This window comes from Polypterus senegalus, chromosome 7, assembly GCF_016835505.1.
Source record: "Polypterus senegalus isolate Bchr_013 chromosome 7, ASM1683550v1, whole genome shotgun sequence".
Taxonomy (NCBI): domain Eukaryota; kingdom Metazoa; phylum Chordata; class Cladistia; order Polypteriformes; family Polypteridae; genus Polypterus; species Polypterus senegalus.
Window position 1 is genome coordinate 160,044,436 of NC_053160.1, and position 20,319 is coordinate 160,064,754.

A 20,319-nucleotide genomic window follows, 5' to 3' on the forward strand; every position below is an offset into this window, starting at 1 on the left:
CTGCTTAGAATTCCAAGAACAAAACTTAAAAGAAGTGGTGAGGCGGCCTTCTGCTGTTATGCACCTAAAATCTGGAATAGCCTGCCAATAGGAATTTGCCAGGCAAATACAGTAGAGCACTTTAAAACACTACTGAAAACACATTACTTTAACATGGCCTTTTTATAACTTCAATTTAACTTAATCCTGATACTCTGTATGTTCAATTCATCACAATAACTATTCATGGTGGCTCTAAAATCCGTACTGACCCCAACTCTCTCTTCTGTTTCTTTTTCTGCGCCACATCCACCTACTCACAGCTTCATGATGCTCCAACAGTGATGGATGGATTAAAAGCTAGAAGTGTACGTGACCATCATCATCAAGTCCTTCCGTGAGAACCCTAAATCCAAAGTAATTTATGTTAGGTAGAATGCCAAGAGGGAACTGGGCGGTCTAATGGTCTGGAATCCCTACAGATTTTTTTTTTTCTCCAGCCGTCTGGAGTTTTTTTTTTTTTTTTTTTTTGTCCCCCCTGGCCATTGGACCTTACTCTTTTCTGTTTCTGTTTTTTTATTGTGTCTTTTATTTTTCTATTCTTTATTATGTAAAGCACTTTGAGCTACTGTTTGTATGAAAATGTGCTATATAAATAAATGTTGTTGTTGTTGTTATTTCCCTGTGATATCACAATTCACCTTTACATTCTTTTATGGTCTCTTTGAAATGTCCTTCGATTTTTTTAACAGTTCATGATAATTTCAAATTGAATATGTTCACAGGCAAGCAAATTATAGTCTGTTTAAGATCTGTTTATTCCAATTCAGAATGACAGGCAACAAGAGCCTACCCTGGAAGTTTTGGGCACAATGCAGAAAAGTGCTTACACAGAGTAGCAGTTTACCACAGGGTCCACATACACCAACACCCACACTGGAGTCAATTAAGCAAACCTGCCAGGCTGTGAGAATGTGGGAGGAAAACTGAAATAAGTAGAAGGAAACCACCGAGACACAGGGAGAACATATAAACTCCACACAGACAGTCAGGAGCTGGATTTGAGCTGAGTATGCAGGATCTATAAAATGGCAGTGCTAATCAATGCGCTACTGAGCCAGCTAAGTGAAGGATATATTGACTGTGTTTTAAAAATGAATTTCAAGCCATGAGTTTCACATCTTACTGCTCATATCTTACAATACGTGAATCTTAGGCAACTTGTGCTGTACAGTTGTGGCTCTACCACAATGTCCTCTATGCTAGACAAGATATGTCTTTATTGTCAGGTCTTTTCCTTTGTTGTGTACGTGAAGCTCATTATTTATATAGCTCTGTAAGGGTGGCTTTGTGACTCTTTTACAGTTGCGTTCTACTCAATTTATCATGCATGTATGGAAGAATATATGTTCAAAGTGTATGGTATATATGTGGATATACAGTATGTTTCTATTCTGTATCTGTTTGTATTCTGCTCTGTTAACTTAAATTCCTATCACTAACAAAATATATTTTGTTCTTTAACAATAAGTTATGAATGTGTATGTTAAATAGTGTCATACTACCTTATTTAATTTAAGTTTTAACCAAATCTCTATCGTTATACTTATTAAGTATATCATATGCATAAAGTATTTCTACAGGTGGTCATTAGTTTTATGTCAAGGTGATGTGACTTTTTGTTAGAGGAGTATTGTGATGTCTACAGGTAGGCTGTTATTGATGATACAATTAATAATCTCCGTAAGCAATAAAGCTGATAATATTATGTTTGCTGACTGTGGGTCACCAAAAAGTCACCAGACTTGACCTAACTCGTTGTTTAGTATAAACTAAGCTGTTTTGGATTGATTTATAATGTTGCTAAGAGAAGGGAGGACAACTTTCAAGTTATACAGAGTGCACGTTGTGTTAATCGGGTATTCGGGACTTTTATGTTAAAGGATAAGTGTTATGTTAATAAATAATAAATGTTCTGGTTTATTATTCATTTTCTTCCACATATTTCTTTCCCTTTTAAGAGAAATATGTGGTAAAGCCCTTGCAGTCAGTGAATTATCAAACTGGAAAGAGCCCAGCACTACAGAGGAAAAGAATTCAAGTCCTCCATTAGTGGACAAGGATCAGGCACTGTGCTTTAAAGAGAGGTACTGTTCATTGGAAAATACAGGACCTATTTATGGGTCCCTACAATCCTCACCAGTATACACAGGTATAGATTAGGCTTCTATTTCACCTTTTAAACTTTAATTATGGCATTTTCATCTTACATTATGCAGCTATAAAGACCCTCATTTAATAATTGTCTAAATTCAAAAAGAAGAAATCAGCTGTCAGGATAATCGCAATGCAATAGTAAGAATTCATTTTAATGAATAAAAGTGTGACAGGACTGTATATTTTCATAGTGCAATCAGAATGTTAATTTGGCAGAAGAGACAACACTTCCAGCGCTATTCTTTGAACCACATTTTTTCAAATCTTGATGCCTCCTCGGTGGCCGAATCAGATGTTTTGCAGTTAATCCACTTAATCATATTTCTTTGGAGACAGACTAGTCCTGTTCACATGAGGGTCTTTGCCAATTAAAATGCAAGCAGACACCTGTTTTTATGACATTTCAACACACTGTTGGGAAATGAATGGATGGAGTCAATGCAAAGCAGGTAGGGTTAATGTGGTTTACCTTTAGAAATACATCAAACCACTCCAATAGGGTGCAAGTGAGGCACTAGTCATGAAGGAAAATGTTACTCCATGATCAGGCTCTTTAAAAAATAGTGTATTAAAAATATTAATATTAAAAAAAGTAATCATGTTATGTAAATTACTTTGCAATATTTTGCACTAATGTAACATAATATTTTCAATGATACTTCATTAATTTCTGTGTCAAGGGTGGCCAAATCCTATCTCAGTAGTGCTGGAACCATGCCTGGATTAAGTGGAACCATAGAGCCCACTCACACACACTTACAGAAGAATTAAATATTAAGAATTAAAAAACAATCTATCACACAAATGTGTTTGGAAGGAAAAGCAAAGTACACAGAGAAAAACCCTTGCACACAAAGCAACAACATGTACTGTAAATGTCATAAATATGAACCCTGGACAATGGATTCAGTTACCAGTAGTGCTTACTGCTAGAGGTAGTGAAACAAGATGAAGACAGCAAAGTATTGTAATATTCATAAAGAAACAAAAGGACCCAGGTAAAGAGAAAGCAATATTATCTGTGTACTGGCACCAGTCTGGAATCTACCTGGTGGCAAAGCTGTCCTGCATGTTTACCACTACTTGATCTCAAAACATTCTCTTATCTAACTCCAGTCTCTCTCTCTCTCTCTCTCTCTTACTTGCATGCACTCTTTTTCTTTCTTTTTGATTCTTCTTTCTTTAGTTCCTCCCAGTTGAGTATTCAGTATTCACCCACAATTATCTTCCTACACCACAGTTAAAAGGCCTTGGGCCAGGTGGCAGCTTTAAAACCCATCCAAATGTTACTACAAGGAGAACCACTGAATTGGTTACAGGTTTACTTTTGGTCCTAGTTCTGCATCAGGGTCTCCAAGCTACAATACCTCTGGTGTCCCTTGACCCCTGAGGATTTACTAGCCTTATAAGACTTTCTCTCTTTGGAAACTTTCATGTTATCTCCCTTAAAAGGATGACATGGGTCTGCTTTGGGACCATATGCTGTCACCTAGCAGGCTGGAGGGGTATAACTGGCCATCGGCTAGTACCAAACTTTGAAAGGGTAACACGGTCCCATTCCTCACTTCTCATCAGTTGGAAGTTTTTCAAACTTCTTCTTAAACCTCCCAAACATCTTTCTCACTGTAGTTCGGGTCATGTAATTCTGTTTATTTCTGGGTTACCAGAGATTGCAAGAATTGTGCGACAGGAAACCCATCAAAATGGCAATAACCCAAAGCTGCCCAAGTTAAAGAGACATAAAATATGTTACAGCAATCCCATTAAGCATTCAATTGGACTCCAGTATTCACCAATACACTCCAATCACACACTGAAAATGAGTTTTCCCTCTAGTGATATTATAATACAAAATGATTTAATATTGTTATTTAACCATTTAATAAAGTCTTATGATGAAAGTGGGCTGTGCTCCCATAAATGTATATTTGTTTGTTGCAATGCTTCCCTTGTGCTTCATTTAAATGATGAGTGGGTTTTAACCTGCAAAGGTAAATGGATTTAAGCACACAAGCTGATTTTCATGAAGACCTGTAACAGAATGAACATCTGTGATTCAGGTAAGTAGAATGCATATTCACACCGAGGCAAATTGCAGCACCTAATAAGCAATCATTTATGCAGGACAGTTTTCCAAAATGCTCTCAGCAGACCAAAATTACAAAGGAAAACTGCAATTAAAAGCATATTAGAGTTTCAATAGCCATATATTGCCACTAATGCTTCCAACATGTAATGGCAGAATTACCGCTGATGCAAACACAACCTACTAAATAAAGTTGTCAGCAGAAATGAATAGCATCTCCAGCTGAACGTTTTCAGTAATGTTTCCTGTTCGATGCATGTGTGCATCTTATACACTTAACGATCCCCCCCAACGAATGGTGCCAACTGGCAGCCAACCTCATTATTATAGCAGCATGTAATGTAGATAAACATCTTAGGACACACAAAAGACAACTAAATGAAGAGTTTGTTTAAATAGAGAAATTGATTGGTGACATTGTTAATATTTCAGAAAAGGAGACTGTAGGAAAAACAGAATGACCTTAGCATCTAGGAAAATATCACAAATCGATGACTAAAGAACTTTAATTGCTTTTCGCCTAGCATGATGTATTATATGCAAAGTGTAAGAAGAGTGAGAATGAAAACCTTTTGTTAGTTGCTTTGCATATACTAAAAACCAGTTTTGACTTCTTATCCTCACTCATGTGATAAATGTTGCCTCTGAATTTGTATTGTACTAGCCTATTTACTTTTACATACATGTACTTGTGCCAGCCTCATTTATATGGTGTGTAAATCAACATGTGAAGCTACTCCAAAAATGTTAATAGTGACTGAAAACATAAGTAAGCAAACAAACAGATATTGACACACTGTCAGCTTGAGAAGTTGTGACACAGTATCATGGGGATGAATCCCTGGCCTACTTGTTCATGTAGACATCTCCTTATGTATGCATGGGCTTTACACCTGGCACTCCAGTTATCCTTCCATATTCCCACGAACTTGCAAGTCAGGTTAACTGGCATTTCCAAATTGGCTGTGGTGTGAGTGGGCCTGTTGATGGACTGGTACCACATCCAGGACTGTCTCTTTGCCTTGGTAAGCTCTGGCACCCTGCAATCCTCAATTGGACTAAATATCCTATTTGCAATGGTAATGGACAGGTTGACAGACGAGACTAGACAGGAGTCCTCTTGGACTATGATGTTTGCTGATGACATTGTGATCTTTAGTGATAGTAGAGAGCAGGTTGAGGAGGCTCTGGAGTGGTGGAGATATGCTCTAGAGAGGAGAGGAATGAAGGCCAGTAGGAACAAGACAGAATGCATGTGTGTAAATGAGAGGGAGGTCAGTGAAATGGTGAGGATGCAAAGAGTAGAGTTGACGAAGGTGGATGAGTTTAAATACTTGAGATCAATAGTACAGAGTAACAGGGATTGTGGAAGCGAGGTGAAAAAGAGAGTGCAGACAGGGTGGAATGGGTGGAGAAGACTGTCAGGAGTCATTTGTGACAGACAGGTATCAGCAAGAGTGAAAGGGAAGGTCTATAGGACTTTAGTGAGATCATCTGTGATATGGGTTGGAGACGGTGGAACTGACCAGAAAGCAGGAGACAGATGCTAAGATTTGTGCTTGGTGTGATGAGGATGGATAGGATTAGAAATGAGTACATTAGAGGGTCAGCTCAAGTTGGACGGTTGGGAGACAAAGTCAGAGAGGTGAGATTGTGTTGGTTTGGACATGCGAAGAGAAGAGATGCTGAGTATATTGGGAGAAGGATGCTAAGGATAGAGCTGCCAGGAAAGAGGAAAAGAGGAAGGCCTAAGTGAAGGTTTATGGATGTGGTGAGAGAGGACATGCAGGTGATGGGTGTAACAGAACAAGATACAGAGGACAGGAAGATATGGAAGAAGATGATCCGCTGTGGCAACCTCTAACGGGAGCAGCTGAAAGATAAAGAAGAAGATCGATTACCTTCAAGACAAAGTGGTCCATTTAGCACATGTACTAAGAGCCCAGTCCAGGCTGTGAAATTCTAGCCAGTTAAAGGCCCTCTTCATGTGATAAGTTGTCCATGGCATTGAGTAGGTTTTCTAAATAAATAATTGCATCCTCAGAGCATGCAGGCTCAGAACTGGTGCAGATGTACTCATGACAGTGCTGCTCTAGGGTTGATTGTGGTACTTGACTGATCGCGCACTCACATGCAAATGTGGCTGGATCAGTCAGGTGCTGCATTTGTACATTGTAATGGGCAGAGGGGCACATCTGCACTCAATCAGACCAATATAAGAGGAGCCTACATGGCAGAAAGAAAAAAAAGAATAAAGAAAACAGAGGACAGAGAAACAGAAAGACAGAATGAAGGCTAAAGGTAAGTGGGTGACAGCGAGCTTCAGTGAGAAGAGCCTAGGGCTGAAGAAGAGGCGCTTCTATTGAACGAAATTCGGGAGTAGAATTTGCCCATTTTTCAGTGACTCCCACAGACACAGAAGGAATGGCAGTGGGAGATGTGCGTGTGGCTTGGTGCGGTACTTCTTGGATGCCGACAGTCTGGTAATGGGGACCCGAGCCAGGTATTAAGAGTTGACTGCACCTGTGAGAAGGACGTCTCCTTGGCTGCGGGATACGAACAGGGTAAGCTGGTGAGATGTCAGATTTTAGAAAGATGCACCATTGCTCTTGAATTTTTAAAAGACTGCTTCCTAATGTGATATTAACATCATTTTTATCAGATTTGTTTATTTGGAGTATTTTAATAATATAAATAATCACTTTGATTTTATTGGATTATTTATTTAATGATTTAATGCACTGCACCTTAGAACACTGATTTTGGATTGGTTTTAATAAATGCACTTGACACTTATTGCACTTACCCCTTGCTACATGTGTGTGTTCTTATTTGCCCGGCTCATCTCGGTCTATGATTATTGATGGTTTCGGGTGGGAAAGGTTTCAGAAGCAACTAGAGATTGTGGAGCCGGCCTGAACTATCATGCTCTACTTCACCATAAAGCACTTGTAACATCACCTAAACCTCAAATTACTTTGAACGAGAAATTGCAAGCAGGTCTAAGATCCCGTCAAAGCAACAAAGTACTGCATATTATTTTGACCAAAGATATTGGTTCTTTTATTCAAAGACCTATTGCTGAAACAACTGATCACACCATCTTCCTAAAGTATGCTGGCCTTTTTGAGACAGTTCATAAATGGTTCCTCTCGAGTCTTACTGATAAGTCAGAATATGTTTTTTCTAGGATAATTTTAATCCACTTTCTTTAAAAATTCACATAAGGGCCCAAAAGGCTCAATCCACCAAATCTAAATCAGATCAATCACTAATGCCACTGTAGTCAAAGTTCCCCTGAATATCTACCACAAGCTCATTAGATCGTGGGTGAAGTTCATCTTTTTAGAGCTTATGTACAGCAAAATGCAGGCTCTGCTCCTTGGTATAACAGGCCCAGCACAAAATCATTCGTCTTATTTCTTCATTTTCAACTTGGACTTCTGACTTGCACATGGCTCCCATACAAGTGAATGAATACTACAAAACTCAGCCCCACTTTGCAACAATCAGATGCTGAGAAGCCTGTCTGTATCTTTATATTATTACAGATGTGTTTTATGGGATGCCAGGGAGTTGTCTCCTATTGTATGCCAGGCTACTTTTCCACCCATTCTTAAAAGTTCCTTATTTATCATGGCATCTCACACCGGGCCTAATCCAATTCAGAGTTGCAGAACGGTGGAGTATATCTTGGCAACATTGAGCACAAGGCAGGAAACAGCCCTGCAATGAGTGCCATTTCATTATAGGACCCAATGACACACACACTTCCATAATTATGTTCAAACATGGCCAATTTAGATTCACCTCTTAACTATGGGGCTGTGGAATAGACAAAGGAAATCCCACATAGACAGGAGTAAAACACGTAAACTCCTCAAGGACAAAAAAAAATCCATATTTCATGAAAAACTACAACTACAACTCTGTTTACTGTCCTTTTAGTTCAGGGAGAAAAAGGGTATATGGATCTATGACCTGAAAATGAGAAGTGCCCCAGAAAAGTGCTAATTATGCCACTTGTCCACTGACACCAGCTTGGTGAGTATCCATTAAAACAAAAACCCAATAAGCTGTGTTATTTGCAAATTGATTGCACCCAATCAACGAATTGCGTATTATGCATGCAAGATATTACGCAAATCTAGACAAGGAGTAAGTCTGTCGCAATGCAACTTGTACCCTTAAACAGACTAAGCTGATTGTGAAAATACATTTTCTCACCACTCGTAGACCCCATCTATCATACACTATAATGTTTACAATATCTACTGTATAAAGGACAATATGGGGGACAAATACTTTTAATAGACACAGTTTGTAAGATTCTCACACCAGCCTAATCCAATTCAGAGTTGCAGAATGGTAGAGAATATCTTGGCAACATTGAGCACAAAGCAGGAAACGGCCCTGCAACGAGCGCCATTTCATTGGTAGACCCAATGACACACACACACACACACACATCCACACTTATACTCAGACATTGCCTATTTAGATTCACCAGTTAATGTTGGGGGGTGTGGAGTAGCCAAAGGAAATCCCACAGAGACAGAAGCAAAACACGTGAACTCCTGAAGGAAAAAAATCAATACGTGGGATTCAAAATCAAAAAGCTGTGCACCTTGACACCATCCTACTTCTCTGTATGTACAGTATACCAAATAAATTAGTGTAACAATAATAATGGCTATTATTATTTTGCAATAGTATTTTTTTATTTGCATTCGTGTGCTTTTGGGATATGATCTAGGAAACCTCAAACATAAATTGGAATAAGCGGACACTAACAATTGTTTTTACTGCACATTATTTTCCTATTTTTTTTCTTCAGTATAACTAACCAGATGCTTTAACTTCATATGCTATCTATAGCTGTTCCCTCACGTCTAATTTGAAATATTACACGTAAAAAGCACACATTTTAAAAACCAGCTGCAATAAAGTAAAGCAGTAGACCTCGTTGTGGCGCAGATACACCACTATGAAGTGAAGTGTTATCTACAAAGTGTCAGATCCATGACTAAACGCATCAACAGAAGTGAATAATCTCACCCTTTGCGCAGGTCGTTCCAGCTACCTGCTTTGGACATAAATTAATGCCAGCCATAGACAAATGTGACCTTAAGGACAACCAACTTGATAAATGCATCAGATCTTTGTTGATAGGGCAATGTGAGAATAGCAAGTAGGTTCTGCAGGTCCTGTGGAACCTTATCAGTTAATGCTTTGGAAATAATCCCAAGTCATTTGTTTTAGTCAGCTATGGTTTTAAACTAATTCATAATATAAAACTGGCACAAAGTGCTGTATTTTATAATGTATCTAACTACATATCCATTTTGGTAGTTGTGGCATGCTCTCTAAATAAATAATAGGGTATTGATACAAAAGGTGACTAATAACATTTTGAAAAGCTGCCTTTTAAATGAATGCAGTAAATATGAACCAGTCATTCACTCTGTCAATCAGCATTCAAACTAGTACTTTAAAAATATAGCAGGGAAAACATAACCTTAACATATTATTAGACATTTTTTTTAATTAGTTTTTAGGCCTTTTTTTGGAAATGGTTTATAAGGCAGGCCGAGAGTAGCACTGAAAATGGAACAAAGCATCTGGTTGACCTTTAGATTACTGAGGCTCTGAAACTTACTCATTGGCAAAGCCAGAAGATGAATTCATGATGCAAAGTTCTCAGCTTTTCACTTGCAAATGATTTCCTCACTATTTTTCTGCTTTCAATTCCGGTTAAAATTGTCATCAATTTTTCTCTCACCACTGGGGACATGTTTTGCATTTCTTGAAAAATGATATTTACAACTCAGTTTACTGTCCTGTTAGTTGAGGGAGAAAAAAAAGGGAATATGGCTCTATGCCCTGAAAATGTGAAGTACCCCAGAAAAGTGCTAGTTATGCCACTTGTCCTCTGACACCAGCTTGGTGAGTATCCATTCAAACAAAAGCCCCAAAAAGATGTGCTACCTGTCACATTCATTGCACTCAATCAAGAAATTTTGTATTATGTAGTTATCCATCCATTTACCTTTCCATTTTCAAACCTGCCAAATCAAATTCGGGGTCACAGGAAGCCTAAACATGTAAGAATTTAGAGTTGGTAAATTTTCATCCATCCAGCTCACTACTTCCTTTATAAATTTGCATGGAACCAGAGCCTCAACTGCACCACGTGCAAGATATTAAGCAAATCTAGACAAGGAGTACGTCTGTCTAAATGCAAATTATACTCTTTAACAGACTAAGCTGATTATGAAAATACTTTTTCTCACCACTCATAGACCCCATCTATCATACACTAAACAGTTCAGAACAGCTACTGTGTAAAGGGCAATATGGCAGTGCAGTGGTTAGTAGCTTGAATCCTTTGTGAATTCTGGTTGTTGCTGCATGCAGTTTGTATGTTCTCATTGTGTCTGTGTGGATGTTTGTCCAGCTACTTTGGCTTTCCTGCAACATCTCAAAGGTTAGCTGGAAATTCTAATTTGGCACTGTAAATGGGATTATGTGTGGGCTTGGCGATGGACTGGCACCCCATCCTGGGTTAGTTCCTACCTTGCATGCAATGCTGCTGGCATGGGCTCTGAACCCCCATAAACCTGAACTGGATTAAGTGAGTTGCAGAATATTTCTGTATGCCGTATTTGGTAAGTTCACCGCCGTTTTTGATGGTATTTATAATCATTTCTATTAATAACTCAACAAACAATATCCTCCACATCTTCTACAATTCTGTGATGGCCAAAGCAATTTTCTGCACTGCGGTGTACTGGGCTGCTAACATCATTTCAAGAGAGGTCCACCAAATCAACAGGTTACTAATTTATGGGACAGACTCTGAAGGTTGTATAACGAAGGACAGAATTAAAACAAAACTGTGTGCCATTATAAACAATGCTGCACATCCTTTCTGACACACCAACACTGAGGACTTCAGCCAGAAAATCATTCAGCAGAAGTGTGTCAAGAAACACTAAGGGGGGTCCTTTATACCAACATCAATATGCCTGCATAATGCCTCACTTCTGCCAAGGCAGAAGTTCTTTCTTTTTAAACTTTCATCCTTTTTGGTCATTCTAGTGATATTGTTTGTGTATATATATTTATATGTCTGTCTGTTTTAGCTATTTAATTATTTAAAGATCTTCTTTAAAAAGCAAACAAATCTGTCTACCTATCTGTCTATCAGGCCACATACTGTATATTTAAGTAGTTATAAATGTCAATAAATGATAGTCCATTTATTGGTGAAATTTTATATTTTTTATTAATAAAATTTTTATGTAATACTCCTTCAATAGTAAAGTTTTCTGAGGCATGTTTTAAAACAAGATATATAGCTCAAAGTGTTTTTCAAGATCTGCGGTGGGTTGGCACCCTGCCCAGGATTGGTTCCTGCCTTGTGCCCTGTGTTGGCTTGGATTGGCTCCAGCGGACCCCCGTGACCCTGTGTTCGGATTCAGCGGGTTAGAAAATGGTTGGATGGTTGTTTTTCAAGATGTTTACTTTAGTTAATGTTGTGGCAAAGGCGCTAGATTTGGCGTCGACCCGACACAGACTGACAACTGAGGCACAGGTAAAAATACCAAAAAGACTTTATTCTTGTCTTCAGCCGTGGGGCACGTCTTCCCTGTGTCCCACAGACCCTACACAGTCCCAAAAACACTAAAATAAAAACACCCAAAAACACACTCTTCTTCTTCTTCCTCCACTCCTCCCAGGCAGCTTTGTCGTCGTTGTCGTCCTCCTCCTCCCGACTCTGGCGCCCCAAGTAGTGGCTGCAGGCAGTTATAGCCCACCTGGAAGTGCTTCAGGTGAAAATTAACCTAATTCAGGCTGCACTTCCGGGTGTGGCTGCATTCCAGCCCACATGGGCTTGTTAAGCCGTGCATCTCCTCCTGGTGGTGGCCACAGAGCCCAACAGGACTGAACCCTGAAGTCCCACGCCTGAGGCCCCAATGTAACCCAGGAGGGCTGCCATCACGCGTTCCGGGGGACGTAGTGTGCATCCCATGGCTGTTCCCCTGGATCCAGTGTCAATGGGGCATCCCGGCCAGGTCCACCACAATGTATTTATTAGTTGTTAATATTTCTGCAGTACCTAACCTAAAGCTGAAATTATTCATCCATTATAAAAGTTTGTAAAAGCTTCTTAAAAAAACCATTAAAACTTATTATAATATTATGATTCCTTTACATTTTTGTAAATACATTTTGTGAACTCCATAATTAAAATGCAATTCCAGCAGTTCAAGAATAAGACTAATCACCAACTATTTTTGGTCTCATGAACTCACATAAGCAACCAGTTATGAAATAATATGCCATGGTCATGTGCTTGGTGTGTGGGTGTGGGTGTGTGTGTCCTGCTGTGGCTTGGCGCCCTGCCTGGGATTGGTTCCTGCCTTGCATCCTGTGTTGGCTGGGATTGGCTCCAGCAGACTCCCATGACCCTGTGTTCGGATTCAATGGGTTGGAAAATGGATGGATGAATGCTTAGTCCTGTCCAGGGTCACGGGGGTCCGGAGCCTATCACAGTGAGCACAGGACACAAGGCAGGAAAAACTGTGGGCAGGGTGCCAGTCCATAACAGGGTAAACACACACACTAGGACCAAGTTAGCAATGCCAGATCACCTAACCTGCGTGTATGTGGAGAGAGGAAACCCACCTAAACAAGGGGAGAACATGCAAACTCCACGCAGGGTGGACCCAGGACATGAACCCTGCTCTCTTTACTGCAAGGCAGTAGTGCTACCACTGCACCACCCAGCCACCCTGAAATAATGTCCTTAAATGCAAACTTAAAATACATAGATGCTTTTCCTGTTAACAGTACATTCAAATCTCCTGAAATATAAGAAATACATGTAAATAGGTACTATATGAAAAAAGTACTATAAAGAGCAATAAGGTTACCAGAGTTTGTCGTGTCTGACCTGGCAAAGCAGGAAAGGGGCATAGATCCCCTAACACCTCTGAATCTATTTATGTTTTTGCTTCAATGGCTTATTCCACCTATTCAAAAAATGCTCAAGGAGTATATCCTAAAAGCAATACTCCATATCTACAAGTGCTATAAAATGTCCAAGACCTGGAACTCGAGAGAAATTATACAACAAAGATACAACCCCAATGTCTAGAAGAGTGGAACAAAAATTGATTTAATATCTACATGAAAAATGGAATGTCTTAGTTGCAATTAACCAGCCACACTAGAAACTAAAACTAAGAAATGAAGATATTTTCAAAAGGCATTGAATTTTGGCCTTATAATGCCCATTTCATTATTTGATAGATAGATAGATAGATAGATAGATATGAAAGGCACTATATGCAATAGATAGATAGATAGATAGATAGATAGATAGATAGATAGATAGATAGATAGATAGATAGATAGATAGATAGATAGATAGAATTAACAATGCTACCTGTTGTCTCAATATTGCCAATGTATCCACTGTAACTGCGTTTTCTGTCATGTTTGTCCAAATAGTTCATTCACACTGCTTCATTCAGTCCACTTAAGATGTTTCTGGTTGGTAATGTTCTTCTGTCTATCCAGTTCATTAATTTTGCTAATCCAACTGAGGGTCACAATTACTGAATGTTGTAGTTTTTTACAAACTACGTTCATACTAATGAAAAATCTACATTTAATTACAGTTGTAATTTAATTAATACAGTTAATTGACAGATGATACAAGACAGAACAAGAATTCTGAAGCTCTCTACTTACTTGTATATCTACTTTAATCAGTACATGCAATAAAGAAGCGATATCGGATTGAATATAGAACATTTAATTTCTCACACCTGAAATACTCCCACTGTAAACAAATGTTTCCACTTGCTTGAGATTTATGTAAAAATATTATCTTGAGATTATGATAATGACTGAATATGCAGTGTTGCTCTGCTGCATTGTTACACTAAATGCCTAAAAGCAATGACAAGATGTAAATGGGCACAAAGTGTTCATTTTTTTCTTTTAAGATTTATAGTTACATATGCTGTATGCAATACTCAATACAACTAGTTTTTTCAGTTTGCCTTAAATATGATCTTTAGTCAAAGTTTTAGCTTACTTTCTTAAACATGCAATGTAATTTTTTTATTATGAAATTAAACTGAATAGATTTTTGCATTAGCACTAGTTTAGTTAAGTTCAATCCAAAATTTCCATTACACAATACCATAGTAATTTCTGAAGACCTGCTGGTAAAGACCCAAAGATGGGCTTGATGACAAGGCCGTGCAAACACAGCCAGAGTGTGCAGCTAAGCAATGAAATATACAGTGGTCAGCCTCTATGTCAAGGTCTCCTCAGCATCTGGTTACCGCGTCTGACAAATCTGAATTATCTATTATGCAGTCAGGACTATTCATTAATAGCACGGTGTCACTCACAGGAATAATTGCAGACTTCAAAAAGGATGTGAGGCTGGAAAATCAAAAAGAATTGTATTGTTGTTAACAAAAGAAGCTATTGAACATGTAATGGGATAATTATGCTGAACAATAACATCTTCAGTGTAGTACTGTAATATTTCATAATGTGTTATAAACACATTTTTATTGTTTCATAATAAGATTTATAGTTTCCTTTAATTTTAATTGACTTAAAAAATGGCAATATAGTTCAAATGTATGCAACTTTATGTTTTATTCAACTTCTGTACCTCAACTTCAAAAGGCTGTAACAGTTCTAACTATTTGTAATTGTTATTGGCTGTACTACTAGAACAATAATGTCTATCTTTCTGTCTTTTTTAAAGGAATTTGTATAAACATGAAGAGGCTGTTTAATCTATCATTTAGTCTCATTGAAATGTTATTTGAAAGTTTGTAAAGGTTTCCAAATGAGCTGCATAATTTGCTTATTTATTTTAGATTCCCACAACTCATTTCATGAAGACGGGCTTGCTGTTATCCATTTTTAATTTCTATCAGTGTCCTTAAATTTGTGAATCATTAATTAGCTGAAAACATTAGGGGGAATAAACTTTATGTGCATCTGCTTTCAAGGATTAATGTTATTATTCAAGTGTGAAGAGGTTCAGCAGCCTTTGCCTTTCCAAGCTGCTTGTACACTTCCACACCATGCATGGCCTCTGCTTTGATTCTGTGCACAGCATTCAGCCCTTTAAGATGTGTGCCGAGCGGAACTGCACACAGTACTCCTGGCTGCTATGATCTGGCTTCGATTTAAAAGTTTTCTGACCTCATTACGCTTTTTTAAATGTTCTTTTTGCTTCTAAGGGCTTTGAAGCATGCTGGATCTAAATGTAGCTTTAAAATATTTTTGAAACATATTATATATTTATTTCTCTTCATATCAGTTTTAAAAGGCAATCTTGAGTATTGGGTGCAGTATTGGGTTCTTATGAACACACTGCAAAAAAGACATAGCAGCACTTGAATCCGTGCATTGGACAACAACCAAGTGCATCCCAGGACTTAAGTAAGCGTTGTCCTGTTTCAGACTCATAGAATTAAACCCGTTTAGTCTTGAGTAGAGAAGTCTGTGTGGAGACCTAATCCAGGTCTTCATAATCCTTAAAGGCAGTAAAGTATATCCATCAAAATTCTTTTAGCTTTACAGTGAATCACATGCTCGAGGACACCCACGGAAATTAAGGGAAAGTGCATTTAGAATTGAAGCTGTTATAAACCAGAGGCACCAATAAAAGCACTTCCAAAAAGGACTACCAGAGGGGGATATACCACCAAACCCCAGCTAAATAAAAGGGCAAACACAAAATCTTTATAAAAATAGAAAGATTCATTTTTCACAAAATGCTCTGTCACACAGTGAAGCTCTGTGGAGTACAAGAATTAAAGGAACTGCCCTAAAACACAGAGGCAGTCCAATGCAAACAAAGTGCCAATGCACAATGCAATGCTCAGGGTTAAAGACAGAGTAGAAAATAGGAACCAGAAAATCACAAGAAAAGGACGATACACAGCTGTCTTGTCTTGGTACAGTAATATATTACTCTACTTTCCCCTTTTGTATTATTAATATGTAGCCTTTGTCTCAGATCTCCCAGACGTATCACTGTTTTTAAGGTATTGTACCATATAACTTCTCCCCACCTTCCCTTCTACATTTATAACCTCAGGCAATTAGGTGTAGTAAAAGACAAGCAGGAGTTAAGTTACACTTTAAATAATGTATTATTGATAATATTCATTAAAAACAACAATATGCAAAATACATTTGAATATTGGCAACCATACAACCTGATAAATGTTGATGTCTAGTTTCAGGCGGCACACAAACTTGTTAGTTACTTAAAATGTCTTTAGTTAAGGCATCATTTGTGGTCAGCTTTCTTCAGAACAGGCCACATCTCTGTCTCAGTATGGCTGCCAAGCTGTGCTCTCCATTGTGTTGTCATTTTCAGTTCATGGTGTGAGATGGCCTTTCATCAGTTTGGTAAGAGAGAGAGAGAGTTAGATAAAGCAAGCAAATTTATAGGTTTCTTGTCCAACCCCTAGAGCCAACTGGGTGTCATGGTACTTAAAGGCTTCTGATACAAGCCAGTTCCAAACAGCCATAATTCAAACCAATTAGGGGATAGAATACCCTCACACCTGCCCTCCAAATCATATGTTAAGGCAAAGTTTGGCAGTTAGGCAGCCTGGCTTTCCTGTGAGGTTTGACTGAGAGACTTCAGCAGAGAAATATTAGCCAAACTTGTTTGAGGCACTTCCCCCAACCCTGTTTTAAAATTACAAAGAGACTCATTCCTAAAAGGGGAAAGGAGTTCTCAAACCATTGCTGTTATTATCTATAATGTAACATTAATATTACATTGCTTTGTCTAAGTTACAAATAAAGACAAACAAAATATTTATCAACTTGTATGCAAAATTTCACATCACAACAACAGCAAAAGACAATAACTCCCCCACTCCAGAGTGCATTCACTATGAACCACCAGAAACTGAGAAAGACCCTCTGAATTTGTAGCGTGGAGGGCAGTTGAGGGTTGTTATTGGTAGGTGGTCTCGCCTTTTGGTGGACCACTCATAAAACACATGGGACATAACTAACGCATTGATACATAGACAAAATGAAAAACAAAATATCACAAAATAGCGATATCTTTTAAAAATCCAAAATGGTGTCCGGGAAGATGATAAAACAATTTAGTTTTAAAGGAAGTCAGATAGGAAAAAAACCCATTAAATTTAAATTCCCAGGGTATAAAAAACAAAGATTAGCTACACAGATCACCTAAACATACCAAGGGAAACACATAAAAAATGGATAAAATAGTGAGTAAAACAAAGACTCAGCTCTTTAATTTTCTTGAAACCAAATCAATTTTAGACTTATATTCTTTCAACCATGGGGTATCTATGGGACATGAATACAGCTTTGGAATTTGAAAATGGCTATGCCCATCATTATGTAATGATTACATTTACATAATTAGTGAAGCAGTCATAATTTCTAATAACCCGAAACCAATAGGACTCCCACCAATGGACAAAGGTTTCAGCTTAAATTTAAAAGAAACTTGGTTCAGACACAAATATTTTAACACCAGCCAGACCAAGGAGCTGGTGGTGGATTTTAGGAGGCCTAGGCCCCTCATGGACCCTGTGATCATCAGAGGTGACTGTGTGCAAAGGGTGCAGACCTATAAATATCTGGGAGTGCAGCTGGATGACAAATTGGACTGGACTGCCAATACTGATGCTCTATGTAAGAAAGGTCAGAGCAGACTATACTTTCTGAGAAGGTTGGCATCCTTCAACATCTGCAGTAAGATGCTGCAGATGTTCTACCAGACGGTTGTGGCGAGTGCCCTCTTCTATGCGGTGGTGTGCTGGGGTGGCAGCATAAAGATGAAAGACGCCTCACGCCTGGACAAACTTGTTAAGAAGGCAGGCTCTATTGTAGGATTAAAGTTGGACAGTTTAACATCTGTGGCAGAGCGACGGGCATTAAGCAAACTCCTGTCAATCATTAATAATCTACTGTATCCACTGAACAGTGTCATCTCCAGGCAGAGGAGTAGCTTCAGTGACAGACTTTTGTCACTGTCCTGCTCCACTGACAGACTGAGGAGATCGTTCCTTCCCCACACAATGCGACTCTTCAATTCCACCCGGGGGAGTAAATGCTAACATTAATTTAATTTTAATTTTTTTCATTTTTATTAATATTTAATTTAATATTGTTTCTTTGTATCAGTATACTGCTGCTGGATTATGTGAATTTCCCCTTGGGATTAATAAAGTATCTATCTATCTATCTATCTATCTATCTATCTATCTATCTATCTATCTATCTATCTATCTATCTATCTATCTAATAACGTTTTCTGCTTGTCCGGAATCTACCATGGCATAAAGACTATGGGACTGAGCAGTAACTGGCACAGAAACAGCACATACCTCAAGGTTTCGATTCCTAACTCCCACATTACTAATCCTTACATCTGATGGTGGGTATCTGTTGTTTACAGTTACCACTAATATGTCCAAGCCCCCCCACTATTAAAATACAATCCTTCTTTTAAGCGTCTTTCCTGTTCATTTCAGCCTAAGTCCCCATTTCTCCAATTTGCCTTTTTTTTTTTTTGTTCAGTTCAAATGCTAAGGTGATTATTTCCACATACTGTAACACAACTGAACAGTGGCCAGGGACACAATTTTCATAACTGTGGCTTTTTATACCAGCACAATGGATTTGAAATTAAACGATTATGTGATTGAAGTGTAAAGTTTCAGCTTTAATTTAAGGGGTTTACCAAAAATATTGTATGTGGTGCTTAGAATGACAAATATTTTTCTGCATAGCTCTCCCATTTCCGGGGGCTCAAAAATATTTGAACATTTGGCTGTTCCATAGTCAGATGTACTTCTGGGCTATACGTAAAATACAAGTCCTTGAGCCTCTCTGCAGCGTCCTCTGGCGGCCCCCATGGTATCCAGCAGGGCTGTGAATTAAAACTCCAAAGTCTATAATGCCCTGCTGGAATTCGGGGCACCTCCATGTTGCAGAGAGGACTCCATCTGGAGGCATGGGGGTATTGGCCGGCATAAGCTGACGGCCATATTCCACAACTGTAAAGGATTTTCAACCAAATATTGAAAATGATCATTATATTTATGATTATGTTAGTTTGTCCAAATACTTTTGAGCCCCTGAAAATAGGGAGACTATGTATAAAAATGTTGCCTTTTCTAAGCAGCTCATACAATATTTTTGTTAAACCACTTGAATTAAAGCTGAAAGTCTACACTTCAATCACATCTTGATTACTTTGTTATAATTCCATTGTGGTGGTGTACAGAATCAAAATTATAAAAATTGTGTCACTGTCCAAATATTATGGACCTGACTGAATATAAATTTAATTCTGTAAGCAGGGTGCTTCAGCTTTGGGCAGACAATTTATAACTATTGAAGTTCCTGTTTGATCACAACATCGAACTCTGGTAGGCCACTAGAAAAAAGGGTGAAGGACTAGGAGTGGAAGATTTACTATAATGATTAGAGGAGATTGCTACCAGAAAATTAATAAAATGTGTAACAAGCCAAATACATAATTTAGAAATCAGAGTCAAGAAGCCTAGCTGGAAGGTCAGAAACTCAAAGCATCAATAATAAGCACAGATGAATGTTTTTTTAGTTTTGAAACCCAAAACCTTGGATGATGATTTCTTTACATCACCACCCTATGTATTGTCACATTCGTAAGGCCACACCACACAACTTTAGGTTTTGAAATTAAAGAGTCAGGAAAGGCTTATGCAACTGGGGAAAAAGCGATCTGCTTAAGTGGGCGAAAGCATACACTAGAAGAAAAGCAGTTTTTTTTTACCATGGAGGGGCTGATCATTTGAGAAGCCTGTTCCTCAATATTCAGGGAAAATGTAAGGTAAAGTAAAGAGTCGTCTGCAATGTTTTGTAATTATTTTTACATTTTTTTTTAATGTTTTCTGCATTTTCTTTCATTCAAAGGTTTTATGTATTCAGAATCCAATTTA